The sequence below is a fragment of the Pipistrellus hanaki genome (genome assembly GCF_964339955.1).
Source record: "Pipistrellus hanaki genome assembly, chromosome: 15".
Classification (NCBI taxonomy): Eukaryota; Metazoa; Chordata; class Mammalia; order Chiroptera; family Vespertilionidae; genus Pipistrellus; species Pipistrellus hanaki.
This window is the reverse complement of record NC_140517.1, coordinates 41,077,438-41,096,575: the sequence shown is the minus strand read 5'-3', so window position 1 is coordinate 41,096,575 and position 19,138 is coordinate 41,077,438. Positions and strand designations below refer to the sequence as shown.

The 19,138-nt window shown below is 42.7% G+C and overlaps 1 long non-coding RNA gene and 1 pseudogene across 2 annotated transcripts in view; both read left to right on the top strand.

Moving 5' to 3' along the window:
• The window catches only part of LOC311609979, a 73,413-nt gene extending 66,519 nt beyond the window's left edge, over nucleotides 1–6,894 (top strand). Inside the window, exon 4 of the long non-coding RNA XR_014792874.1 lies at nucleotides 6,778–6,894. This is a non-coding gene — a long non-coding RNA (uncharacterized lncRNA). The remainder of the gene's footprint in view (nucleotides 1–6,777) is intronic.
• Nucleotides 6,895–10,307: 3,413 nt separating this feature from the next.
• LOC311633877 (ly6/PLAUR domain-containing protein 3-like) overlaps nucleotides 10,308–19,138 on the top strand; it is a 238,827-nt pseudogene continuing 229,996 nt past the window's right edge. Inside the window, exon 1 of the transcript XR_014797091.1 lies at nucleotides 10,308–10,359. The product of XR_014797091.1 is annotated as a ly6/PLAUR domain-containing protein 3-like (transcript). The remainder of the gene's footprint in view (nucleotides 10,360–19,138) is intronic.

Below are 19,138 nucleotides of genomic sequence, written 5' to 3'. Positions count from 1 at the left end.
CTCTCTTCTGGAACCCCCATAATTCTGATGTTGTTATGCTTAAAGTTGTCCCAGAGGCTCCTTATACTTTCTTCATATTTTTGGATTCTTTTTTCTTTTTCTTTTTCTGGTTGGGTGTTTTTATGTTTCCTCATATTTCAGATTTTTGGTTCGATTCTTGCTTTAGGTTGATCTACAGTTGAGATTCTCTATATTCTTTATTTTAGACTGTGATGCTTAATTTCTGATTGGTCCTTTTCTATTTTTTTTTTTTTTTGCATTCTCATTAAGGTCCTTTAAAGTATCACTAAGCTCCATAGAGGCCTCATCAAGTTTGTTGGTAGTTTTTGAAGATTCTTGAGTAACCGAATAAATGTGGTTTTGAACTCTATATCCAGTAGTTTGCTTTCCACCATTTCTTTCATTTGTGACATGTTTCCTTGTCTCCACATTTTGTCTGCTTCCCTGTGTTGATGGAGTGGCTTTGTGTGGTTGGTGACCCACAGAGACCAGTATTTCAGCCTCCCCAATCACCTGAGGTAGACACTCTTGGTACAACCCTTGATAGAAGGAGTGCAAAGTCTTGGTGTAGTTAAGCCTTAATTGCTATTGATACACTGGGAGGAATTGACCTCCAGGGTAATTGGCTGTGAGGACCTGCTGTGTCTATAATGGAAGAACTGCTGCGTTGGAGACACACTTATGGGGCAGGACTTATATCAGTGGGCCTTTGGTGCTCATTGAGACTGCATCTTGAATGTGTCACTTAAGGATATGAGGAGTTGAAATCTGGTGTCTCACGCTGACCACTTGGTACACTGGCTTCTGGATCTCCAATGGGGTGTAGGTCAGCTATTGTCTGAGGCCACCCAGCAGCAGCTATAGTGATAATTACAATTTTCTCATCTTTGCTTGGGGTTTGGAGGTTTTGGAACTGTCTGACCAGGGCTGTAGTTTGCTAGGTTTAGGTGTGATACGGAAGGTCATTCATATGCAAAAGCCTCTGCTTGGTGCTTGGGAGGGATGGTAGATTGTGTGGGGCAGGGTCTCAGGGTATCACTAGGCTAGGGCATTGCAAACAGTGATAGTTGCCAGTCACCCATCTCTGTGTCTCAACCTTGTCCCCGAGTCCCGGGCCCCAGCACAGTAAACAATTATTCCTGTATGCAGCTCTGCAAACAAGGCCCCCTCACTTTCCAATCTGATGGTAGACAGTCCAGCTTCTCCCCATAGGAGTTTGGGTCCCCTTTGTCTATCTAAAAACCGGATTTCAGAGTAATCGGGTGTTTGTCTCCTTTCAGGTTGACAAAAGCAACGACCACCACCATCCTGTTTTTGTTTTTTTGGTTTGTTTTCATTTTAATATATGTTTTTGATTTTTTACAGAGAGTTAAGGAGAGAGATAGAGAGATAGAAACGTCGATGAGAGAGAATCATCAATCAGCTGCCTCTTGCACAACCCCTACTGGAGATGTGTCCACAACCAAGGTACATGCCCTTGACTGGAATCGAACCCAGGACCTTTCAGTCTGCAGGCTGAAGCACTATCCACTGAGCCAAACCGGTTTCGTAAAGGATGTTTTTTTATTTATGTTATAGAGAGAGGAAGACAGAGAGAGAGTGAGAGAGGGAGAGAAACATTGATGTGAGAGAGAAACATTGATTAGTTGCCTTCTGTATGGGCCCCAACTGGGGATCGAACCCACTATCTGCATATGTGCCCTAACTGGGAATCAAGCCCTATGACCCTTGGTGTATGGAACAATGCTCCAACTAACTGAGTCACATTGCCCAGGGTGGCCAAACTCAATTAAGAACTTGTTGTTTTTAAACAAATCTCTAAATTATTAGCCTTGTCAGTCTGACTCAAAAGCTCATACGGCTAATAACTATCAATTTCCACAATAGCTGCCTCATTCCTAAATTTGCTTTCCCGTATTCCAGACAAGGGCCCCTACAAACAGGTTTCATATATTGTTCACAGTGAGTTTTTTATGTAAATACGGGTGTGTGTTCAGGGTAACAGGGAAGCCATATTGTCAGGGCAAATGCATCATTAATGTGGTATGACTTGAGTCCCATTTGGCCATTTAACCCTTAGCTGTCAGTATGATTGCAATGAGAAAGTGTAACATTCTTACTAATCTGGTATGTCCTGTAGCTTCTCAGGTACCTGTTTCTATTAAAATGGCCTTCAAAATGTGAAGAATATACAGTGTTGTTATCTATAGTCACTATGCGGTAGACTAGATCCATGGAGCTCACATTTGGTGTTCCTACCACATAAAAAATTTTAATGTTTTAAAGTGAAAAAAGTTAGAGCTGCAGAGCATTTCTGCCATCAAATGGACTCAAACCATCCCCATCCATTTCTCTTCTCCTCCTTCCATCTCCTCTACCCTGTATTTTTTCCAGCTCAGTTGTAGCCTGGGACCTTCTCTCCTCCAATTATCTCAGACTACTGGCCTGGTACACAAATTCATGCACATTGAAAGGAAATTAATTAGAAGAAATATTTTGATATTGCTATTCGCCCTTTCTCTATAATAGAAGTGTTAACCAAATTCACAATCGACAACGACTGTGATTTAGTGAGTGAAGCCAGCAAAAGCTTTATATGTATCACACATGCATGAGTCAACTTAGCCTTTTATGTATATAGAATAAACTTGCTTAACCAGACCTGCTTTCTGATTTATCTAAACTTTTTTTCAGCCCAGTGAAGTACCCCAACTTTTCTTTTAGGTAATTGTCAGAAACACAGCAGTAAATATCTACATGAAGCAGATTATTATTGTAGATCACGCAGGGAGAACAAGAGTAAAATATTTAACTGCAGCAGTGTTTGACTATATTCTGCACAGTGAGAAAGCCTGAAGTCATTTTCAAGGTCCACCATTTCTTATTCCTTTTCAGTCGGTCAAGTTGCTAAGCTCTCTAAATCTCCGTTTCTCTGCTAACGGAAGAAAATAGAATTCCACTGAGTCTACTATCTACCTACTCCAGGACTTCTGTGAGGATCAAATGAGATGAGGCACAGAAAAACGCTTCACAGACATTTGGTTACAGAATAGTGTTTCCACCTGGCTACAAAGCAAGTCATGTTTCTGGGCTGAAGAAACTGCAAGGAGGCTAATCATCACTAGGTCAAGAAAACCAGGCCTTGCTATATGATGTCATTACCTGGTGCCCACAGTGACCGTTTCTGGTCCGGGCTGTGGGCTGTTTTGTGCCATGGGGTCTTGGCAGCATTAGCTGAGATTTGGTGGGCTCTCCTCCCGGGTGGTGCCAGGGCCTGTGTTCCATTTGGGGGAATCTTCTGATTGTTGCTTTGTGGGTACCAGGTCCATGATGCCATTTCTCTGTGTGTCACACAACTCCTTCATTGAGCATCTGCCACCTGGTGGTTGAAGCTTGTCATAGCGACCTGTAGGATGGATGGAAGGACACTTAGCATACTAGCTGTATATATCCTATATATTAAAAGGGTAATATGCAAATTTAGACCCTATTGGAGGAATTCCCAGAACGACCGCTCGACCAATCATTATGAGGCGCACTAAGAACCCCTTGATCCCTTACTCTGGCTGAGAGGCTCCAATTGCCTGATGGCAAGAGGGAAACCAGAGTGGGTGGCTGTAAGGTGCGGGGCCATCTGTTGGCAGCCAGGGAAGATGGCCCTGATTACAGGCCAAATCTAGGGAACATACTTACACTAGAGGCATGGCACACAAAATTCGTGCATGGGCTGGGGGGAACCTCATCCGTGCCTGCACCCTCTCACAATCTGGGACCACTCAAGGGATGTCTAACTGCTGAAGATCATCCCTAAACCAGCAGTTGGACATCCCTCTCACAATCTGGAACCACTGGCTACTAACCGCTCCTCTGTCTGCCTGCTTAATCGCCCCTAACCACTCACCTGCCTGCCTAATCACCCCTAACTACACTGCCTCCCTACCTGATTGCGCCTAACCACTTTGTCTATCTGCCTGATTCCCCTAATGACTCTCCTGACTTCCTGATCGCCCCTAACTGCTTGTCTTTCGGCCTGTTTGACCCCAATTGCCTCCGCCTGCTTACCTGATTGCCCTTAACTACTTGTCTGCCTGCCTGGTCACCCCTAACTGCTTGAATGCCTTCCTGATCGCCCCTAACCACTCTGGCTGACTGATCATTCCTAATCACTCATCTGCCTTCCTGATCACCCCTAAACACTTACCTCCTTGCCTGATTGCCCCTAACCAGTCTGTCTGCCTGCCTGATTGCCCCTAACCATCTTTGCTTTGCCCCCTTCTGCAGGGGCTTTGTCCAGAAGGATGTCAGGAATGACATCTGGAAGGTTGTTCAGCTGTCCTGTCTAATTAGCATGTTATGCTTTTATAAGAAATGTTGGAAAACAATGAAAATAAAAGTAATAATCAAATCAAAAAAACTAATATTAGGTGGCAACTGCTATCAGCATTCTTCAAAGGTATTTTACATGCATGGGCTAAGACTGCCCTCTCAGTATTGGAAGGGGGAGGTGCACCTCTCCCCTCTAACTCCCCCTAGGTATTTAGTCATTAAGGTCAAGCAAATATTAGATAGTGGGGCTGGAGTCTCAGGATCAGGCCTCATTCCAAGGGATGGCGTTCTACTCAGAGAGCCTGTTTAAGAAGCACAGGTAGGACTGAGTGGGGGCAGAGGTTATTCAAACAGAAAGAAATAGGCACATGAGTTGCAGAGAGGTGAGCTTTGCCACCAGTAAGTTCAGTGATGCAATTGAGAGAATTCATTCTAGCCAAAGATGCCTTGGCCACCAAGCCCTCTCTGGTTTCCATAGTTTTCCTCCTCAACCTATTCAAGTGCCAAAGTAGGTGCATGCTGAAACTCATTTTGTTACCCCATGAATGTGGATTGTAATTGGGCTTCTGAATGATGTCAGGCAGACTATTAACAATAATAAGGAGACATCACCTGTGTTTATAAATGTGACATGGACTTAGATTTTTGGTGTTGAATCGGGTGAAGCCACAGCTCCAGACACAACAAGTCTGCAGCGTATAAAGAATTTTGATCCTAGCCCTGGCCTGGTGCCTTCTTTGGTTGGAGGGTCAGCAAAAGGTTGTGGATTCGATTTGGTCTCAAGGCACATACTTATAGGTTGCCGGTTTGATCCCCTATCTTGACGTGTATGGGAGGCAACTGAAGGATGTTTCTCTCTGTGTCTCCCTTCATCTCTTCTTGTCTGTCTAAAAATCAATAAAAACATATGGTTGTGTCAGGATTAAAAGAAATTATAATCCAAAATCAGGCTGCTCTGTGGTCTGGCAAACTTATCTGTCTCCTGGAACTCCAAAGGCCACAAGACATAAATGTTTCTGGGTAAATAATGTCAAGGGACATTACAACTGTCACAGGACAGGCACCAGGCCATATGGATCTGGACACACCTAGTGCTTAGAAGGGGGCTCCGGCCACGCAGGCCCTTTATTGGGGTGGGCTTGCTTGAACAGAAACGTAACCAGAATTGCCGCAGAGCAAATGGTGCCTAGGAGTTGTAAGGAGAATAATACCTGCTTCTTTTTTTCAGAGGAACCCTGTGCTTTCCCGTTTACCTATCATGGCAGAAGACATTTTGATTGCACGATCACTTTCTCTATATACCATTGGTGTTCTCTGGACCCAGTATATTCAGGGAGATGGAAATATTGCAAAAAGGATGGTAAGCATGTGAGGAGCCTGTGGGGGATCTCCATAATTGACTCCTATTTGGAATCCTCTCCTCACCCTGCTGCCGGTATTTCATTCACGTCCCCTTTCTCTTGCTAAGATGAACACAATCTCACCACAGCTAATTTCCACACCCTTTGCTTCTACGTTTCAGACCGAGCCAAATGTGTCTTCCCCTTTATGTATTATGGCATATGGTATACGGAATGCACAACCAAAGGGAATGCGATTTACCGGTCATGGTGCTCACTCACTCAAAACTACAACAAGGAAAATGCTTGGAAGCTCTGCTAGAACTTCTAGCACAGGGTAAGAGCGCCTGGGGAGAAGGAGAAAAGACAGGGATGAGTAGGGAACAACAGAGCTGGATAGAGAAATGGAGTCAGGTGATACAGAGAGGACAGAGGAGATGTGAAGGGGTCGGGGGAGGAGGAAGGAGACAGGAGGAGGGCTGAGGAGCAGTGGTTTAGACAGGAAAGAAAAGGGAGGAAAAATAAAAAGAGTAAAAGAAAAAGAGAGAATGCAAAAAATAGAGAGAGGAGAATTAAAAAAGGAAGAAGAAATAGAGATTGCAGCTATGACATGGAAGGAAGGATTGGGGGGGGCGGGGATTAGGGATAAGAGAAAGTAGAAGGAGAGAAGGTGGGAAGGAAAGAGAGAGTACAATGCACAGTTTTTTGTTTTTTGTTTTTTAATATATTTTTGTTGATTTTAGAGAGGAAGGGAGAGGGAGAGAGAAATATAAACATCAATGATGAGAGAGGATCATTAGTTGGCTGCCTCCTGCACGATTCACAATGAAGATTGAGCCTGTAACCTGGGCATCTGTCCTTGACCTGAATTGAACCTGGGACCCTTTGGTCCACAGGCTGATGCTCTATCCACTGAGCCAAACCAGATAGGGCCAATGCACAGTCTTTTGAGGGAGTGTGAAAGAGCCTGAGTGGGGAGTAGTGTTGGGAGAGAGCAAGAAGAAACGGAAAAAAGAAACACTCCAGGGGGCTGATTGGAAGAAATAAATAAAACTCATTCACATTGACATCAAGACCCGGTTTCATGTCTTTTGAGGGACCCTACCTACAGCCATGGATCCAGTCAAGACTTTGAAACAGAAGGGCAGAAAGCCAAGACATCTCAAGCATGGAAGGCATACTCTGAGTGACAGAGGTGACATACTTTCCCTGCAACTCAAGACCCCTTGCCCAGCAATAAAAAGATTTCTCTGCAGGCACGACTTTGTTATCCTTTCCCGAAAGATACCATCTTTCAGGTGGGAGGTGGTCTGCATGACCAGCTGGACGTCACAGGTTCTTCACATCTGGCCCTCTCCTCCTCCAGTCTCTGAAGCATCAGCACACATCATAGCTGTCTTTTCTGTGGCCTTGATTGAATGGCAAAGGTGTGGAGAGGCCAGAGAGTGCTGATGCCTGCCATAGACAGTTTGTCTTTCTTGACTTCCCTAAAATGTTATTTCTTTCTGGAGATATTCCCTGACTCCTTAAACAGAAGGATCTCTGGTCATGTTCTCTCAGTCTTTCACTCTCTATTTGCAATTCAATTGCCCATTTCCCGTGGGGGTTGGGGGGGGGGGGGCAAGTGGAATCTAATCATTGGGAAGACAAGATGGGCTGTGTTGTTTGTCCTGGCATGTCCAAAGTGCAGAACCTGACACATCCTTGGCCCTCAGACACTTTTCAAAAGGCATATATTGTAGAAAAAGTCTTTCAGTAAATATAATAGTTGGGTGCCAATGAAACACAAATTCACAGGTGCCAGAAATAAAGGGCCTGGAAGCGGGAGACTACCCTGTGTTCTGGGGCCTGAGCAGCCCAGGGAGAGATGTACCAGTGGCTTTGGGAGCTTTAAGTCACTAGTGAGGTCACTGCTCATGGCCTATCTAATGCTGGGGTTAGTAATTGAGGTTATAACTTAAAACTGAGTCATTATAAGGCAATCCAGTTGAGGAACCTCAAAAATCTCTTGTGTTCCCAGAGAAGCAAGAAGGAAGTTGAAATGGATTATAAGGAAACATGTATTCAAGAACATATACTAAGTATCAGTAAAATAGCAGACCTGTGCCATCTGATCTAGGCCCCCCCCACAACCTCCATACCCACCACCCACTCCAGCTCTGTATGAGGAAAGTAATATTATGAGTGGACTTAGTCAAAAGATAGGTTCCCCTAACACAGATCCGTGCCATAAAGATAGGTTCCCCTTCTCCCGGCTCACCGTCAAGGACTATAGGGAGCATCACTTCCAGTGGCAAAGGCTGCCAGCCTTACTCAATCCCACAGGTCCACGGGTCAGAGGGTAATTTCAGGGAGGTGTGATTGACAGGTTAGGGACTTTTCCCTCCATGTAGATGTCACACATCGGTTCCAGGCTCCCCCCAGCGATAACAGGCTCAGAATACTGGGCTCTCTGTCACTTTTGCCCCAGCTTGTTTGTAGTGAAGATTTTCCATGTTGGGAAAAGCAATTCATGAAGGCCAGGGTCTATTAACCCCTGCCCAGTGCCCTGTTTTGAAAGCAGAGGGGGCATTCTGAGGAAAGCCCTCCACTGTCCTTGCCTCCAGTTCTCAAGCTGGTGGCTCAGAGACAAGATAAGAACAGAGCGTTGCTTGGCCGGTTTGGTTCTGAGGTTGAGTGGTGACCCATGCACCAGGAGGTCACCAGTTCCATTCCCAGTCAGGGCACATGCCTGGGTTTCAGGTTTGATCCCCAGCAGAGGGTATGCAGGAGGCAGCTGATGTTGATATTTCTCTCTCATTGATGTTCTACCTCTCTCCTTCTATCTTCTTCTCTCTCTCTCTCAAAAAAAAAAAATCAATCAATCAAAACATTAAAATGTGGGGAGGGGGGCTAAAGTGTCCTAATATAAGGCGATGAGAAGATTTAACTTTGGATGGTGGGCACATGGTGCCATAGACAGATATTGTAACATAGGAACCCACACCTAAAACCTATCATGTCATGTTGACCAATATCACCCCAATCAATTTAATAAATATAAAAATATTTTTAAAAAGAACAGGGAGTTGCAACGTTCTTCCCTAGTATGTGATTTTATTTGGGACAGAAATGTGTGGGGGGAGTTCAAGGTGAAGGGCTGTCTTGTTAAAAATTAAGGTGTTGCTGATCACCAATGCAGAGCAGCAGGGGGTCTCCCTGACAAGCTAACCGCCAGGCTAGTTGTTGAACTGGGGAGAACTAGAGAAAGTGACAGCTAATAGGAGTCCTCCTGGGTCAGAACTAACCTCCAAGCCAGCCTCAGAAACAACCCTATCTGAATTTAAAAAAAGAAAACAAAAAACACCTATCTTTATTATTTAAAGTATTATAAAACTTTATTGTTTAAAGTATTCACCCCTCCCTTGTCATGCCCTCTTCCCCACTCCTGTCTCCCAGCCTTCACCCCTCTATTGTCCGTGTCTATGGCTTATAAATATCCTAGATAATAAAAAAGTAATATGCTAATTGACCATCACTGCAACACAAAATGGCTGCCCCCATGTGGTCAAAGACTGCTGCCCTCATGTGGAAACAAGATAGCCACCACAAGATAGTCTGCAGGGGAGGCAACTCTGAGTGATCAGGCAAGCAGGGGAGGGCAATTGTGGGTGATAAGGCCAATAGGGGAGGGCAGTATGGGGGGATCAGGCCTGCAGGAGAGGACAGTTAAGGGAGGGTAGTTTGGAGCAATCAGGATGAGAGGGGAGCAGTTAGCATCAATCAGGCTGGCAGAGGAGTGGTTAGGGGTGATCAGTCTGGCAGGCAGAAGCGGTTAGGGGCAATCAGGAAGGCAGGCAGGTGAGTGGTTGTGAGTCAGCAGTCCTAGATTGTGAGAGGAGTTCCAGATTGCAAAGGGTGCAGGCTGGGCTGAGGGACACCATCTGCGGTAATTCCCTCCCCCCACCCCCCACTCCCTGCACAAATTTTAAGTACTGGGCCTCTAGTGCACATATAAGTTCTTGGTTGATCTCTTCCCTCCCTCCATTCTTTCTTAGGATCCTCCATGACTCTGGATCTATTTTGTTTGTCAGTTTATTTTGTTCATTAGATTCCACATGTGAGTGAACTTATGTGATATTTGTTCGTTGACTGACTTATTTCACTTAGTATACTACTCTCCAGGTTCCTACATGCTCTCCCCAAGGGTAAGAGATTTTTCTTTTTTGCAGTTGCATAGTATTCCATGGTATAAATGTACCATGGCTTTTTTATCCACTCATCTACTGAAGGGCATTCAGGCTGTTTCCAGGTCATAGCTATTGTAAACTGTGCTGCTATGAACATAGGGGTGTATACATTCTTTGTGATTGGTGTTTTGGGTTTCTTAGGATATATTCCTAGAAGCGGGATCACTGGGCCAAATGGGAGTTCCATTTTTAATTTTTTGAGGAAACTCCATACTGCATTCCACAGTGGCTGCACCAGTCTGTATTCCCACCAGCAGTGTACTAGTGTTCTCTTTTCTCCACATCCTTGCCAGCACTTGTCATTTATTGAAATGTTGATGATAGCCATTCTGATAGGTGTGAGATGATACCTCATTGTCATTTTAATTTGCTGTTTTGAGAAGAAATAGAAACACAGGCATACAGAATTAAAATGATCAGGACCACAGGTTGGCTGCTGCTGCTGCTGCCAGTGCTGGTTCAAGGTAGGTCTGGGTAGCTAAATTGGTTAGAGCCTGTTCCCCATAGCCAAGGTTTTGGGTTCCACCCCTAGTCAGGGTACAGGTAAGGGTCACCCAATGAATGCATAAATAAGCAGAGCAACAAATCAATGTTTCTCTCTTTCCCTCTCCCTCGCCCTAAAAAAATAGAGAAATAAGTAAAAAAGAAGGTGGGTCTTCTGGGCAGAGTGGGGCCCAGGGAACAGGGTCCCCTCACTCCCTACAGAGAAGGGAGGGGAGAGGGGGGAATGATTCCTGCCCTGGGGGAGGGGGTTGTGGGAAAAACTCTTCCAACCTGAGTAAAGGGAGGCTGGGGGAAAACCCCTGCTCTGGTCAGAGGCGGAGAGGCAGAGGGGCTTGTGGGAAGGGATCCCTCGCTGGGCCTAATATTCTATGGGAAAAATTCTATTCACTGAGCCAAACTGGTTTCAGCTTAGTATTGTTGTGGGATTCTTTTTTTTTTTTTTTTTTTTTTTTTTTTTTTTTTTTGAGCTGCATTTCCATAGAGGCCTGCTGAGGACTGGATGCAGGGATGTGCTGAGAGGAAATGTTTCTGGGTTTTTTTTTAACTTTATTTCCACATAACTATACTTACAGATACACTCATATAAGTTAATAGAATGAAATTTATGTTTAATTTATTTTACATGATTTGGACCAGAAACTTGGTACATGCTTTAAATGATTTTTTAAAAGATTTGCAATATTTTATTTTTCATCCATTACAAGTGTGTATAAAAGATCCTCCAAAGCTATGGGAAATGTTTTTAAACCTTGTAGCGTCTACTCGGGCATTGTGCGGGGGAGTGTGGTTCTGACTCCTTACAACTCCAGGGGTTAGGGTGCCCCCAGAAAACCACAGAGGAGAGGTGCAGGTCAGCCTCCTGGCCTCTGCCCGCGGGCATCATGGGAGATGTAGTTCTTTAATCCCTCTCCTCCCTTCTCCCCTCCACTGCCAAGTGTATTAGATGTAGCTCTCACTCTAAGACTAACTATTGGGGTGTGATGGGAGGCAAGAGGGAGGGAGGGAGGGGACTTTTGCTCTTCTGCTGTAGGAAATGGGGTCCATCCTAAGCCAAACACCGGACAGTGTTTATCCGAGTGGGGCATGAGCTGAGACTTCTGGCTCAGTAGGAACCCCTTGGTCCCCTGTTTGAGAAGTTTTTGCCTCCAAGCTAAGGTGACCAGATTGTCCACGTCTTAGCGGCACAGTCTTGATTTCTAACAATTTTTCCCCGCGTCCTGCAGCTTTTTTGAAAAATTCCCAATTTTTTGGAAAGAATCTTTCCAAGTTCTGTGGCGTTTTAAAAAAAGTCCCAATTTTTTGCCCATTGAGTATGAAGTTGGCTGTGGGTTTATCATATATAGCTTTTATTATGTTGAGGTATTATCCTTGTACTCCCACCTTGTTGAGAGTTTTTATCAGGAAAGGGTGTTGGATTTTATCAAATTCTTTTTCTGCATCAATTGATATGACTATATGATTTTCATCTTTCAATTTGTTTATGTGATGTATCACTTTTATTGATTTGCGGATATTGTACCATCCTTGCATTCCTGGAATAAATCCTACTTGGTCATGGTGTATGATCTTTGTGATGCTCTGCTGGAGCCGATTTGCTAGAATTTTGTTGAGGATTTTGGCATCTATGTTCATGAGGGATATTGGCCTGTAACTCTTTTTCATTGAGTTATCTTTATCTGGTTTTGGTATTAGGGTGATGCTGGCTTCATAGAAGGAGTTTGGAAGTGTTCCTTACTCTTGAATTTTTTGGAATAGTCTGAGGAGGATAGGTTTTAGTTCTTCCTTAAATGTTTGGTAAAACTCTCCTGTGAAGCCATCTGGCCCTAGGCTTTTGTTTGCTGGAAGCTTTTTGATGACTGTTTCAATTTCTTCTCAAGTCACTGTTCTATTGAGATTTTTAGATTCTTCCTGATTGTGTTTTGGAAGGTTGTATTTCTCTAGGAATCTGTACATTTCCTCCAGGTTGTTCAGTTTGTTGGAATAGAGTTGTTCATAGTATTTTGTAACAATCCTTTGTATTTCGGCGGGGTCTGTTGTTATTTCACCTATTTATTTCTGATTTTGTTTATTTGGGTCCTCTCTCTTTGTTTCTTGGTTAGCCTGGCTAGAGGTTCATCTATCTTGTTTATCCTTTCAAAGAACCAACTCTTGGTTTTGTTGATCTTATGTATAGTTTCTTTGGTCTCTATGTCATTTATCTCTGCTCTAATTTTTGTTATTACCTTCCTTCTGCTTACACTGGGCTATTCTTGTTGCTCTTTTTCTAAGTCTCTGAGTTCTAGAGTTAGATAATTTGTTACCATTTTTCTTGTTTTTTGTAATAGGCTTGTAGGGATATGAACTTCCTTCTCAAAATTGCTTTTTCTGTGTCCCATACATTTTGGATTGTTGTGTTTTCATTGTCATTTGTTTCCAGGATGTTTTTAATTTCTTCCTTGATTTCTGGTATCCCAGTCCTTGTTTAATAGCATGCTGTTTAGTCTTCATGTGTTTGATTTCTTTGGATTATTTTTTTGTAGTTAATTTCCAGTTTTATGTCAGTATGATCTGAGAAGATGCTTGATATGATTTCTATCTTCTTGAATTTGAAGTGACTTTGCCTATGTCCCAAAATGTGGTCTGTCTTTGAGAATGTCCCATGTGCGCTTGAGAAGAATGTAAATTCTGAGGCTTTGGGATAGAATGTTCTGAAGATGTGGATTAAGTCCATCTGGTCTAGTGAGTCATTTAGGATTGATATTTCTTTGCTGATTTTTTGTTTAGAAGATTTGTCCAAGGGTGACAGTGGGGTATTAAAATCTCCTGCTATGATTGTATTGCTATTAATCTCTCTCTTAATGTCCTCCAGAAGTTTTTTTAATGTATTTGGGTGCTCCTGTACTGGGTGCATATATATTTACCAGGGTTATTTCTTCTTTTTGGATTGCTCCCCTTAGTATTTTGAAGTGGCCTTCATTATCTCTTGTTATGTCCTTCACTCTGAGATATAATTTGTCAGATATAAGTACTGCTACACCAGCTTTTTTTTCCATTTCCATTTGCCTGGAAAACCTTTTTCCATCCCTTCACCCTCAGTGTGTGCGCATGTTTTTTTCTGAGGTGGGTTTCTTATACACAACAGATGTATGGGTCTTGTTTTCTTATCCAATCTCTTACCCTATGTCTTTTGATTGGAGCATTTTAATCATTTACATTTAAAGTTATTAATGATACTACTCATTTGACGCCATTTTTATTCTATACCCGTGTTCCTTCTTCACTTCTTATTTCTTTATTTTTACAGTAGACCCTTTAGCATTTCTTGCATTGCTGGTTTGATGGAGATAAATTCCTTTAGTCTTTTTCTGTCTGTGAAGCTCCTGATATCTCCTTCAATTTTGATTGACAGCTTTGCTGGGTACAGTACTCTTGGATTCAGACCCTTTCTTTGCATGACTTTGTATATTTCATCTCATTCCCTTCTGGCCTGATGAGTTTCTATTGAGAAATCAGTTGTTAGTCTGATGGGGGTTCCTTTATATGTAACTTTCTGTCTCTCGCTGGCTGATTTTAAGATTCTTACTTTGTCGTTGGTGTTTGCCAATTTAATTATAATGTGCCTTGGCATCGGTTTTCTGGGATTCATTTTGCTTGGGACTCTGGGAGCATCTTGGATTTGTGTGGGGTTTTTCTTCTCTATCTCGGGAAAGTTTTCTTTCATTATTTCTTGAAATACGTGTTCCATGTCTACCTCAGTTTCCTTTCCTTCCGGAACCCCTATTATTCAAATATTGTTTTGTTTTGTATTTTCTCAAAGCTCCCGGAAACTCTCCTCCTGCTTTTTTATTTTTTTTTTTTTTTCTGGTAGCTGCTCTAATTGGGTATTTTTTTTTTTTTTTCATCTTGTCTTCTAGCTCACTGATGCGGTCCTCTGCTTCTTCTAGTCTACTCTTGATGCTTTCTATTGAGTTCTTCATGGTAACGGTGTCATTTTTCACTTCTTGGTTCATCTTCATTTCCTCTTGGTTCTTCTTCAGTTCCTCCCGGTTCTTCTTCATTTCTTCTTGGTTATTGTCAAATTTCTCTTCCATCCTTTTTAGCCATCTTATGATCATTACTCTTAATTCCTGCTCTGGTAGGTTGCTTTCCTCTAACTCATTTACTTCCTTTTCTGGGGATGCCTGCTTTTCTTTCATTTGTGGGCTATTTCTTTGTCTGCCCATGGTGTCTCTTTTCAGGATGTCTGGTTATGTGGTTTTCTTTCTCCTGAGTTGATTTAAAGGCACAAAATACAACACTACCAGGTACAACACAAAGAGGACTGAACAGGAATGTATTTATGATATTAATAACCTCTAATAAAGGTGATCACTAGAGAAAGGAAAATTAAAGTGTAGGGGAGAAAAAAAGAATATCCACTATTATTAAGAAAGGCTAAGATAAACAGAAGGAAAAAATAAACAAAAACAAAGCAATTAAAAAATACTAAGCAACAATAACTACAAAAGAATAAGCATATCAATTTCACTAAAAAGCATAAAAATTCTATATAATCAACATTCACACAAACAATAACAAAAAGGATAGAGAGGACAAAAGTTTTTGTTTTTGTTTTTGTTTTTTCTTTCTTTTGTTAACTAATTAATATAGCAAAGAGAGTCGTATTTATGCACTTGGAGCAGGGGGTTGAAAATTAGGTCTATAAGTATGGTGAGAATTTTAGTAGGGTGTATACAGAAAGAAAAGGGAAAAACTAAATCCAGAAATGGATAAGATAAACAGGAGATGAAAAGGGTAAAGGTTAGTAAGAGAATGATGGCATAAAGGTCAAGTTGAAGTAGGGTTGAATGATGCTATAGTAGAGATTAAAATAGAATGAAGACTAATCCAAATGTAAAATAAAAAGAAATTAAAATGGTAAGAAAAAAACACACACACAAAAAAAAACGGGAAAAAATGCAAAATAGCAGTAGTAATAATGATGATTGAAATTGAAAAATGTAATAATTACAATGGTAAAATCAAGTGAGGAAAAAAGAAAAAAATTTGTTTATCAATTAAAAGATGTAAAAAATGAAAATAAACAAAAAGATGTAAAAGATGAAAATAAAATAGAGAATAGAAAAATTACCATAAAAAAATGTGTAATAGTGGTCATTCACTTCTTCTGTTATTACATTTGGCACACTTATTTCTTGTCCTAGACCACATGTGTCAAACACAAGGCCCGCGGGCCAAATCCAGCCCGCCAGGCCTTGCAATGTGGCCCGCACCGCGCTGTCATCACTGCACTCCGCTGTCAGTTTATGACATTGTCAGTTTATGACTGTTCAGTAAACCATTCGGCCCGCGATTTAGGCTGGATTTTAGATTTTGGCCCCTTCTCTGATTGAGTTCGACACCCCTAGTCTAGACAGTATTGCAGATCCCTGCGTTCCACTGCACCTCAGTTTTGTAAGCTATTCCTTAATTTTAAGTAAGCTATTTCTTAGTTCTTTGTGTCCATTTACTTTTGATTAATTAAAAATAATAAAAAATAAAATAATATAAAAAAAGAAAGAAAGGAAGGTAAAAAAAAAAAAAAGGGGGGGGGGGTGGGGGGAGAATCCGTTTGTATTTAAGCCCCTAGGTGGCAGTGTTTCTGGTTTGGCTTCCCAGTCTTTTTGGCTGCTCTAGCCTTCTTTCTCTAAGACTCTATGTTTTGTGGAGGAAAGCTGCCTGGGTGCCAGCTCCCAGATCAACTCATTTCCCAGATTGTTTCTTCTCGCTCCAATCCCCTGTTTCAAGGAAGGCAATTCCCCCTGCAGTCTCCCAGGATATGCCAAACTGGGCAGTCCTTCCCTAGTACTCAGAAGCAAGGGGGTAAGGGGGATCTGGCGCAGGCTGGGTTTGCCCCAAGGTGTCCAGATGTTCCACTTTTGGTGGGATGTTTCCGATTCTTACCAATTTCTCCTGAGTCCCTTGGTGTGTTTTTTTTTGTTGTTGTTGTTTTTTAAATAAAGACCCGATTTTAGGAAAGATCACGCCAAACCCATCACTGGGTCTTGCAGTGCGCGATTATGTCTGCAGCCCCTATCTCTTTTGGTGCAGCTCTGGGCGCAGGGCCGCTGGTGGCAGCTCTGGGCCAGGGCCTCTGGTGGTGGTGCTGGGCCAGGGCTGCTGGTGGTGGCGCAGTGGTGTCTATATAAGTATGTATTCAAGGTTACAAGCTGTCTGTATAGATATGACAGGTATTTGCTAGATATGATATGTACTCAAGGTTACAAGCTGTCTGCAAAAATAACTTCCACAAAGAACTAGAAGGACAGGCCGAAACCAGTTTGGCTCAGTAGATAGAGCATCGGCCTGTGGACTGAAGGGTCCCAGGTTCCATTCCTGTCAAGGGCCTGTACTTTGGTTGCAAACACATCCCCAGTAGGGGGTGTGCAGGTGGCAGCTTGTCAATGTTTCTCTCTCATCGACATTTCTAGCTTTCTATCCCTCTCCCTTCCTTTCTGTGGAAAATCAATTAAAATTTCTAATGGAAAAAAAAGAACTAGAAGGACATAAAAAGGGAATACTCCTTCCTGTGTTTGTTCATAATTTGACAGAGGAAATCTGCTCTGAGCCTGTGTGCAATAAATATGACTCCTAACTAATTGGTTCCTTGAGGCGTCTTTTCAAGCTCATGGATTTGAGATTCAGCAGTTACAGATGTGAGCCGGTTTGACTCAGTGGATAGAGTGTCGACCTGGTGACTGAAGGTTCCCAGGTTCGATTCCAGTCAAGGGCACATGCCGGGGTTGTGGGCTCCATCTCCAGTATGGATTGTGCAGGAAACAGCTGATCAATGATTCTCTCTCATCATTGATGTTTCTATCTATCTATCAATCTCTCTCCCTTCCTCTCTGAAATCAATAAAAATATATATTTTTAAATGAAACATTAAGTAACATAAAACAACCCAATGTCCATTACTGGATACATAGATTAACAAATGTGGTATAGCTATACAGTGGAATATTATTCAGTCATAAAAAGGAATGCTGTACTTGTTACAGAAGATGGTAGAAAAACCAAGCAACACTTAGAGAAATGCAGTTACACTGCTTTATTACACCAGTGGGCTCAGAGGAATATGTCTCAAATTCTGAGCAAAAGACATGGAGGAAGCTTTTGCTTTTTGTATTTTTCTAATGTTTTTGTCTAGGGCTTCCTCACTTTTTCATGTTTTCAAAAGAGCCCTAGCTATGGTTAGCAGATATCTTGCAGGAAGCCTGTAACCTTGAATACAGATAACTAAGAGACACCTGGCAAGGGTGGGGTAGCTAGGGACAACAGCAGAGCAGCTTGCAAGGTCAGTTGATACAGAAGCCACTAGCAGCAGAATTAATTCATAGAACAAAGAACTGTTTATGTCTAGTGGAAACTTCAAACAGCAGTTTTTACAAAATAGAGGTTACTATGTTTCATGGGGAACTAAGCAACAGACAGATGTTTTCATTAAATTGGGAAACAAGTACCAGCCCATAGATCCCACCACTGTAGCACAATACAGATACCATTCAGTTTTCATGGAAGAAAGATTGACAAAAATACAAAATTAATAGAAAGTAGTTGCATGGCACTGACATGACTGAGCAGCTTAAATTCATTCAAAGGGGTGGCAGAGTATTACAGTTTCATGCTTCTGGATTTCTATCTCTGCCATTGTCTCTGTGTCTGTAGTGTTAAGTGACTTCAGAGGAGCTAATTACTCTTTCCTCTCTGCCTTAGCCCTTTCATCCATTAAATGCCTCCGGAAAGATTTGTCTACAAGCACAGAATGGAGTTCCATCAAAGCATCACATTTCAGACTAGAAGATTACAAGATAAGAGTGTTGCCCTGTTATAGAAAGAACTAGAGGCCCGGTGCACGAAATTCATGCACAGTGGGAGGGTGGTGATGGTGTCCCTCAGCCCAGCCTGCACTCTCTCCAATCTGGGACCCATCGAGGGATGTCTGACTGCCTGTTTAGGATGTCTCACCAGGATCGGGCCTATACAATCATTCAGACATCCCTCTCACAATCCAGGACTGCTGGCTCCCAACTGCTCACCTGCCTGCCTTCCAGATTGCCCCTAACCACTTCTGCCTGCCAACTTGATCACCCCTATCCACTTCCATGCCAGCCTGATTGATGTCTAACTGCTCCCCTGCCAGCCTGTTTGCCCCCAACTTCCCTCCTCTGCAGGCCTGGTCACCCCTAACTGCCCTTCCCTGCAGGGTTGATCACCTCCAACTGCCCTCCCTTGCTTGCCTGATCACCCACAACTGCCCTCCCTTGCAGAGTTGATCACCCCCAACTGCCCTCCCCTGCTGGCCATCTTATGGTGGCCATCTTGTGTTCACAAGGGGAAAGGATCTTTGACCACAAGGGGCAGCTATTGTGTGTTGGAGTGATGGTCAATCTGCATGTTACTCTTTTATTAGATGGGATTAGCCTCTACCCTCCTCATTCTGATCCATGCTCCAACATAGGTGAACCTGAAATTATCCTGAGGGAATGAAGTGAAACATATATCAGGATTCCACTGACATGAAACATCCAGCATAGATAAACCCACAGAGACAGGAAGCAGATTTGCAGTGACTAGGGGCTGGGCGAGAAGGAAGTGACTGCTTAATGAATATGGACTTCCCTTTTGGAGTGATGATGTTTTATAACCAGACTAGAGGCCTGGTCCATGAATTCATGCACTGGTGTGGTCCCTCTGCCTGGCTGGCGATCGGGCCAGATT